This window comes from Clinocottus analis, unplaced genomic scaffold, assembly GCF_023055335.1.
Source record: "Clinocottus analis isolate CAN_PGR_092001 unplaced genomic scaffold, fCliAna1.0.p SCAF_18, whole genome shotgun sequence".
NCBI lineage: Eukaryota > Metazoa > Chordata > Actinopteri > Perciformes > Cottidae > Clinocottus > Clinocottus analis.
Genome location: NW_027175909.1, coordinates 7605315 through 7615000, shown reverse-complemented (window position 1 = coordinate 7615000; position 9686 = coordinate 7605315). Strand labels below are relative to the sequence as shown.

At 41.0% G+C, this 9686-nt stretch overlaps 1 protein-coding gene across 3 annotated transcripts in view; it reads right to left on the bottom strand.

Moving 5' to 3' along the window:
- The window catches only part of LOC137788816 (trichohyalin-like), an 88064-nt gene that overhangs the window by 49334 nt on the left and 29044 nt on the right, over positions 1-9686 (bottom strand). The window lies entirely within an intron of this gene.

Sequence of the window (9686 nt, the reverse complement as noted above, 5' to 3'; positions counted from 1 at the left end):
AACAAGCAATCCTGCCGATATCATACATACATTCTATGTGCAAATACAGACTCAGCCATTAACGTGTGCACGCATGTGGACACAAGCAGATGCAGACAGACACACACCACGGGTGACATCATTCAATGTCTCAGCTGCAAATGAAATCTCCTTCTCTAACAATCTGAGTAGCCCACTCTGAAATATCATCTACCTCCCAGCCCCCTCCTACTTATTCTGGGTCTTCACTAAATCACACCCTATTTTTCTTCACCAATCTCCACACCTGCTTTTACTTCATCCTTATCCATGACACATGCTGACCAGAAAATATCACTCACACTCACGCACACGCACACACAAGCTGCGTATGCTCGTTTGTGTTTTTGTCAAGTGTGATCAAATATTTATTTACCCCGATATTTGCACACAAGTTAACACTTTGCAATCACAAGGCCTTGTTCTTCATGCCGACAACAACAGCTGCTCTGAGCTTCTAGCTTTCCTCTTGCATTGTTGTGCCTTCCTATCATCATATTACTCCAGATCACCTGCGTGTATAGCCTGGAACCTCGCCCAGGAAAGTGGGAAGTGATTTGGAAAAATGAGGGCAATAAAAAAAAAGCACAGGGATGAATGGAGGGATGTGATATAGGGTAATATGCTAACCCAATCATCAGGCCGCTGTTTGCCGAAAGCATAATCAACATATCGGCCTAATGTCATTACAGCTATATGAGGAATAATATTGCGTGAAATGATATTGCGTGGCGCGTGCACGCCTGTATGGTGCACACATGGACGAGCTCACATGTGCAGATGTATATGTATCCCCTACCACTTCCAGGCCCCCCCTCTCTCTCTCTCTCTCTCTCTCTCTCTCTCTCTCTCTCTCTCTCTCTCTCTCTCTCTCTCTCTCTCTCTCTCTCTCTCTCTCTCTCTCTCTCTCTCTCTCTCTCTCTCTCTCTCTCTCTCTCTCTCTCTCTCTCTCTCTCTCTCTCTCTCTCTCTCTCTCACATGCACACGCTTATTCCATTAGGACTTTCAGTTTTGCTTTCCTTATAATGTCAAATAAAGAAAGAAAAAAAGAAACTGCAATTACGATGACATAATTCCATTTATTAAACATTTTTATTGATTACTTTGATTGATATTCATTCAATTAAAAAGTGATATTATTTTTACCCCATTTACAATGAAGATACGATTTTAAGAAGTCAATTTTATTTTATTTTAAAGGGTCATCAGTTAAAAATCTATATTGTTTCACTTTTACACGTACACGCATATTCACACACACACACACACACACACACACACACACACACACACACACACACACACACACACGCACGGACTGCCCACTGGCTCTGACACAGGAGGATAATAGTTAGTGTGTGGCTTCCATATCCTGAATGCATGAGGCCGCTGATGGCCTCTATTGATGGACACTGGCGTGAAGCCATCACTCAAGTTATGGAGCTTTAATTGGAGACAGCATAAAACGATAAACCAAGAAACATGCATGGCTGAACAGCCCAATGTAAACCATTAATCATAGCGCAGGCAAAGACAAGTGGCCGCCACATACACACACGCAGACAGCCTCGTGCACGCTAAAGGGTGCACACAGCTGCAGAAGCGAAAACAAGCTGCCCTTGCACCACACACAATGCAGCTGTGTGCATATTTGCGCGCATGCACACATGTGCACGCACGCATGCACACACATACACACACAAATACACACACACACAGAGCGTGGCAGAGACAAGTGTCCCAGTCACATATTCTCATGATAGATGACCCATTTAACTTTGATTTCTGAGAGAAATGAGCTCAGCAGCGATACAGGGTTACCAAACGCACATACTTTCTCATTCATAATACGCACACATAGATACTATACACAGGCTGCATACTGTATATGAACTCACAGTGTACATTTAGTTCATATGTAAATAACAACTTGCATAATTTTGTAGACATGTATTCCTGCCCTCTATCCCGTTCTCTCTCGTGCATAGGCGCACACACACACGGTGCCTACTTATTTGCATGAGAAGGGTTATAATATGGGGATGATTTGTGATGCAAGCAATCAGAAGTGAAGTAATTCATCAGTGGCGGTGTCTAACACACATCTCTAGTGGTCATAAATACAACTCTCCACACGCACGCATCCACCTGCTTGTAGAATCTGCACATTCCCACAGAGGAGAGAATAAATCAGCTAAAAGTTGGCATGAAGGCAAGACCGTTAATAACACAAACCCACACAAATGTGCTCTCACACACATCATCGCACCCTCCACAAATACTTGGAATAAAATAATCTGACAGTCACAAGATATGTAAAGGGCAGATGTGTTGTCAATATGAGTTTGTTCTAATAATGTTTGTTATGCACTTGTGACGTGTCTTTTTCCCAGTGTGTCTTATACATATGTTTTATATTAATAAATCTTCCTTGTCTTCTTTGTTACATTACTTGTCTACTGTATTTGTTGAATGGTGACAAATATGGAATCCGACAGAACCATCTCATCGAGCACTAAAGCAAGATTGGAAAAAAATATGAAATCGGAGATCAAATGAAAGGCTTCCCTTATGGCCTGAAAATGATTAAGAGACAAGACCACATTACCTGAGCATTATGTCTGTGAAGACGTGGAAGAAAAGAGCCAAAGTGTTCAATAAAAGCAGGGAAATACAGAACTAAGGATACAGCTATGTTATTTAACAACATTCTGAGGATACCTCCAGACAGCTCCTAACTTAGCTTTAAATGTCTAGCGAGGGAGTCCTAGCTTAAGAGGGATTTGGAAGTAACTAAGCAAAAAGGATAGAAACTTTTACCTGATTGAAGAGGTGTGGTTGACTGTGTTGTTGGGTATCACACATTTATTTTAAAAAGGTGTAATTGGTTGATCCCAAAAAAAATAAATATATACTCTTAATGGGGCATAAAAAAATTACTAATATACTCTCTATTCACGCATGGTGAAGTTAGAAATACTATTTAATGTAATGATAATCTTCTAAATGGTCATAAAACAACTTTGAAAGTAGCCTACGAGATGTTTCTGGTGTAGCTTTGAAGTGAGAGATGTGAGCACATCGCTCATGAGACCACAAAGATGATCCCTGCACAATCTAGTCTTTAGTGTTTCATCAACTCATCGTCATTCAGCATTTAGATAATAATTCTCTGACCTATTTGTCTTTCCTGCAGTAAAGAAATGCTCATGAAACTTGCTTTGACCTCTTAAAAATCCTTTTTTTTCACCTCCTTTAAGGGCTAAGATGATTTGTGAATAACTTTTATTGTTCCCAGGACATTGGGAGGATGTTAAGACATAGTCACAATTCTAAGAATGTTCTTTGAAATTGTCACTATAGTAGCACCTCTTTTTAATAGGAACTTTTATGAATACAGCTCCTGTTTATTGGCAATTGGAGTTGATAAAAAATCTACTTGATTTAGAGAGGGGAAGCGAAGAGAGGAATTTCTTGAAAAGATGAAATATCACATGAAAAAAAGAAGTGACTGCTGCTTTGACTGGAGTAAGAAGGTTATTCATCCAATGGGAAGCAAGAAGAAGAGAACTCAAGGTCTCAGTGTCGAGGGGTTAAACAACTCAGTGGGCTGACGTGGAACCAGAGCAAAAGAAAACTGAAATCACAAGCAATTATACGGTGGCCCTGAGAGGCAAAACCCAACATCTTAGAAAGCTTTCAGAAAACACAACAAAACAGAATGACATTTAAAAAAAAAAAAAAAAACATTTCACAAAACACAACAACAAAACAGAAAACACAACAATATAAATGTAGGACTCGATCCAGAAAAAGGTATGTATGTATTAGTTGAGAAGTTCTTCCTCTTCTTCCTCTTCTGGGTTGCCGGCAGACTGGATGCCTTGCAGCACATTGCTGCCTCTCAAAGGTCGGGATGATAAGATACAAGAAAAGTGTCTTCATCCAGAGGGAAATTGCTGCGCAGCGGTTACAATAAAAAGTGGGCAAAATGCAAAAACATAGAGTGCGAATATAAATGTATCATATTGCAGTTCAGAGTGTATAACAGACACATACGTTGTTGCTTTCGCAGTGTTTTCACCAGGAACTCATTAACACGGAGCAGCCCGGTGGAGGCCGACTGCTCTCTTGTCCACACGCCACGCAGACCCGCTGGAAGATGATGACCTTGTGGATGCTGCCCACTGAATATGCAAATAACGTTACCTCCCCTTTTCTTTCCAACAACCATCGTTGCCGTTATCTCCTTTCCTTTGTTACACTCTGAACTGCAGTACAATGTGTATATTTTTTGGCTCTTTGCATTTACAATTTTCCCACGTTGTATTGTAACTGCTGCACAGCAATTTTCCTTCTTTTACAAACTTTTATTGTATTTTATCATCCCCAACCTGGAAGACAGTCTGCCGGATGTGCAAAAGAAGTAGAAGTATGTTTGTTTGTTGTGGACTGAAAGACAGTTCACCCAATCAGGTCCAATACACACCTTTTCCAGATTGAGTATTTGGTATTTTTTTCTTCTGCTCTTGTGTTTTGCAAAATGCTATTGTGTTTTCTGAAATGTTGTGTTTGAGCTTCAGGGCCACTGTACATTTCTGTTGTATCCTCTCTGTATTGTTTCTTTGTGTTTTTGCACTTCTGTTCCAGCTTAAGTCCCAGGAGAAATTCATTTTTGCAAACTGATAATGTTGTAATCCAGTCTTTTCCTCATTTGGTCCTTGATTGCAAATATTAACACCCCAAAACCAACTGCACCAACCAAAGCCACTGTTCTGTGACATATGAGCCAGGTGTTGATATTAGACAGATGAGAGGTGCATTAGGAGGATAAAAACCTTCAAAATACACACAAACATGTACAACACACGCACACACACGTTCCATACAGCGGTTGCCGCCCCTCAGCGCTCCTCTGTCCTCACATGCTTGGTTTCCCCATCTAATTGCTGCCATTCGTCAGTGTGTGTGTCTGTGTGTGTGTGTGTGTGTGTGAGATGCCAAGTGCTCCTGTACTTTGTGTTTTTGTGCTTCTTTGGTGGTTCTGTCACTGTGCATTTACAAACAGCTGTGGTAAAATGAGAGAAAGTAAAAGATAATCAGACAGACAGGTAAGAATGGGAAGGAAGACAGAAAGGCAGAAACACACAGACAGACAGACACACACACACACACACACACACACACACACACACACACACACACACACAGAGCTGTCACAGTGCCATAGGGCATACTAAACCTGTCAGCATTTAAACCTGCTGGCTTGTACTCTGGCTTGCCACGTAGAATTAGTCTCACATAATGTGCTAGCATGTTTTTCAAAAACAAAAACACCTACTTTAGATAAATAAAATATGTTAAACACAATCTGAATCTTTTAGCAATATAAATATGTGGATTTTGTTTTTGTTATGTAGCAACTCTTCCCACAGTGTAGATTCTAGGAACATGAGAGTATGCGCGCTGTTAAATATCAAGAGAAGTAAGCAGTCAAGAAGTGCTCGTCAAAAAAAAAAAAAAAAGAAAGAAGAGCACCCACATCCTTAATCATTGGTACAAAATCTTCCAAATAATTCTTCAGCATGGAGCAAATCAAAACTCTCAGTGCATAAAACAAGTTAATTGCAACTTAACTTGACTTCTATACATCTCATACAGACATGTAAACAAATTAGACTGATTGCACTTTTTTGGGCAATCATAAAAGTATGACTGTGCTGATGAATAAACCTGTTTATGTTCCGTGTGTCCGGTGAATATGTGTGTGTGTGTGTGTGTGTGTTTGTGTGTGTGATGACAGTATGTTTGTGTGTGTTTAATAAGAAGGTCTGCGTTATTACATTTTTTTCCCTTCACGTGTGTGTGTGTGTGTGTGTGTGTGTATGTGTGTGTGTGTATGTGTGTGTGTGTGTGTGTGTGTGAGTGTGTGTGTGTGCGTGTGTTCAACATGATAATTTGTCAGTTTATGTTGTGAGGCGGCTAAACAGATAAGCAATCCACAGCTCAATCCTTCATCCTGCTCTGATTATAAATCAGCTGGAGCTCTCAGAAGCAATCAGCAAGAGCAATCTGCAGCCGGCACAGACACCTTATCAATCAGAGGGGACCATCACACTGTCACACACATAAACTAAAGAAGTACACACTCCCCTCTTCCGACGGTCCCACACGCACACAAGCGTAGACACAAAGACAGGTACGCCGCAATTGTAATTCTACATCCCTGCCCTGCAGCCTCTTACCGCCTTTTAAAACTTCCTTCTCTTTGCTCATTTCTTTTTTTTTTTTTGTCTTGTGAAACGGGATCACAGAGTCGCAACAAGAGTTTCATCCGGCTCGCTGCCTGGCGGCCACGGAACTGTGCTTGGCGAGACACATCACTCCTAATTACAGTCTAATATTAATAACAGAGAAAAATATTAATCTTGGAGGTAAACACTAAGCCGCTTAAAGGAAAATTGCAAATAAATCAGATTATCTTATAGGAATATCCTCCGAATGGGCCGAGGGGGTAATGAGAAACCTGGGCCCAACCCCGCTCCCTCTCTTCATCTCTTTCTTTCTCTCTCTCTGTCATTTCCCACTCCCCATTCTCCTGCAGGATTGAAAAAGGTGTGACTGTGTGTACGTGTCTGGTTGTGTGTTTGTGAGCACATCTATGTATTTATAAAACTGCGGTGCGACGAGCCCCCCCCCCCCCTCCCTCCCTCCTCCCTCTCTTTCCTCAACCACCACCTCCCTCCTTCCCTTTCCCCCTGCTGCTGTATTCATTTTTCACCTCCAATTTTATTTTTTCATCAGTCGGGGGGGCGCCGCCGAGCAGATTCAATTAGGTTCTGTGATTGGGCCGCTGGCATTCAGCGGGGTCATGGAAAGGTTAAAGAATTCAGTGGCACAAACATGATTATGGCTCTGTAGCATTTGATCAAAAGTAAGGTTTGTCACGGCAAAGTGGAGCCCCTCTGTTTCCCTTGAAATGGGACCACCGGTTTGGCCCGAGTGTGACGCGAGAGCTGTTCCACGTGTTGGTTTAGTTGATTCTTCCACTGAATGGTAATTACAAGCTGAAGATGCTTGATGAATACAGCAGGCTCGGAGACATACACAGAGATATGCACAAATGCATGAGTGTGCACAGGTGTGGTTTGCTGCTCCACCACAGAGCAAGGAAACACACACATATGTACTCACAAAAACATTCACCCTGTCTTGCTCCTTCTCTCTCACACACACACACACACACACACACACACACACACACACACACACGGAGTAGCAGAGTAATAAAGCCCACCCTTGCAGTGAAATTAAAGCTAGTCAATGACACTGCGTGCTGAGTACACACTAAATCATTTTTATACCCAGATGAAACAGCCAACATAATACCAGCTCTGCACATGTATCCAATATCACCTGGAGACTATGAAAAAACAACAACAAAAACCCAAACAACTAATCAAATATAATATTGGATCTGTCAGATTCATGTCAGAACAAGAGATTGATACTAAATATAGGAAATATGGTACAATAACGGTGTGAGATCTTTTTATATTCAAAATGGCCACGCAGAGAGCACATTATGAGATATTGGATTGATAAACAGGCTGGGATACTGTTGTTGGGTTAGTATAATAGAACAATAACGCTGCTCCTGGGTTAGCGAAGATTGCATTATGATTTTAATGTGTTTTACAGACAGAAGCCCTTCACTGAGAGGAAATTATGTCAATAAATAAGCAGCCTCACATTTTAAAACAAAGAGAACTATAGTCAATGAAAAAAAAGTGCAAATATAGAATGGTGTTTGGTTACAATCAAATATCCTCCACAGTACCACAACGCATGCACACATACATGCACACCACCGGCATATTATGAGCTCGGAGATATAAGATCCTGTCAGACTTTTCTCTGTAAACAAAACTGTATGGGAATATGGCTCTGCACTTGATTTTTATAGGTTAAATCTAGGGTGGGTAATGTATATTAAAAAATCTTTATTGTTGTATATTTTTTTATCCTCTTTACATCCCGACATGAATCAATAAATATAATACTAGGACCAAAAAAAAGAAAGAAAAAAAAGTCCTTAATGTCACAGAACTGTAATAAGCCCGTCCAATAGTTGTGCTTTATTAATTAACAAGAGCCATGTTCATTGTTTATGTTCATAGTGATCATTTTCGTGAGTGGCTTTGGTGAAACGTCTGAAGGGACGTAGAGAGCAGTTGGTGTCACTGGATCTGGTGTTTTTTTTTAATATAGTACCGGTTTCTCCAATAATACCCAACCAAGCTTTGATCTTTAAAAGTGAAAGACTAAAAAGTGAATTGACCAACAATGCAGACGTTTTAAACTTCAGGCAGTTGATATGTTAATTCTTTGATGGCCAATTTCTCAGAGCCACATCACCAAGACACAACTTCCTGTATCCATGTGGATTTGCACACACATTTCTTGCTACTCGCACCTGAATTAGCCGAGGAGTAAATTCCTTGTGACAGTGCACGTCAATCATCTCATTTTGGGAGTGCCTGTCAATCATCTCTTCCACTCATATCACCAGGAGCCACACGGAGCTTTCCCATCTGCCACGTCAGGTGGGGAACACCAGTCAATAGACCTGTTTGGTGCTCCGGTCCCTTGCTGCGGCCTAATTGCCGGTGCCACACTCAAATATGTCCTACACCTCCAAATTCTTGTGAACCCCCGCCCACACCCGGCAATCTCCATTCCATACTCAAGATGGGTATTTACATGCCCCACACCGCGGAGAGCAAACAAGCTCATTTAAAAGTTCACATGCTAATGTGTGACATTTAATCCAAACTTTACACGGGGAAAAGGACACGCAACAATAGATTTTGATTCCTTTCTTGTCCGTGAATCTCATCATATTTCTCCTTCCATATTTATGAGTTGAAAAGGCGGGACACCTTGGAGGGGAGTGAGGGGAAGGGACAGGGACTTTCCTATTTGGAAATTGGACTGGTTAGTAATATTTGCACTCCAGAGTCTTCTACTTTGTTGATATGCACAAATGACTCATTCTTCTTCTTTTTTTGAAGCCACTAAAAAGTCACCCACTTCAGATATATGTGGTATTTAATGACTATGATATTATCAATTTATTATGAACTTTAAATGTCTGCAGACTTCTCATTTTCAGTTGGCGAGCGCCACTACCACCATCTGAAATGACAACTGTCTGCAATATCAGCTGTAGCTAATTAATCTAATTCCACGAGTTGGCCCGACCACAAAGTGAAACTCTGAGTTGTCTGGTGAATGTACTCTGAGATGTGGTGTCTGCACAGCCAGCCAAAGGAAATTCCCCAGAGATACACCATGCTGTATCATTTGGAGATTTCAGACGAGTGGAAAGAACAGAAAGTGGAAAAAACAAAAATTCAGCCAAAGTGGTCTCTCCGGCTGAATTTTTGGTTTCACTGGCTGACGCTGACACACAGACACACTGCATATTATTTTCCCATGCAGATTTATGTTTAATCAAGATTTCATTTGAAGGAGTTGAGTATTATGTCTTATTTGATTGTTTCCCCATTCCTCGGGCACTGCCATGATTTGCAGGCATTGCTGTTATATATGTTTTATTATTATTTTGTATTATTATCATCATTTTATTTCCCCCTTGATGTGAT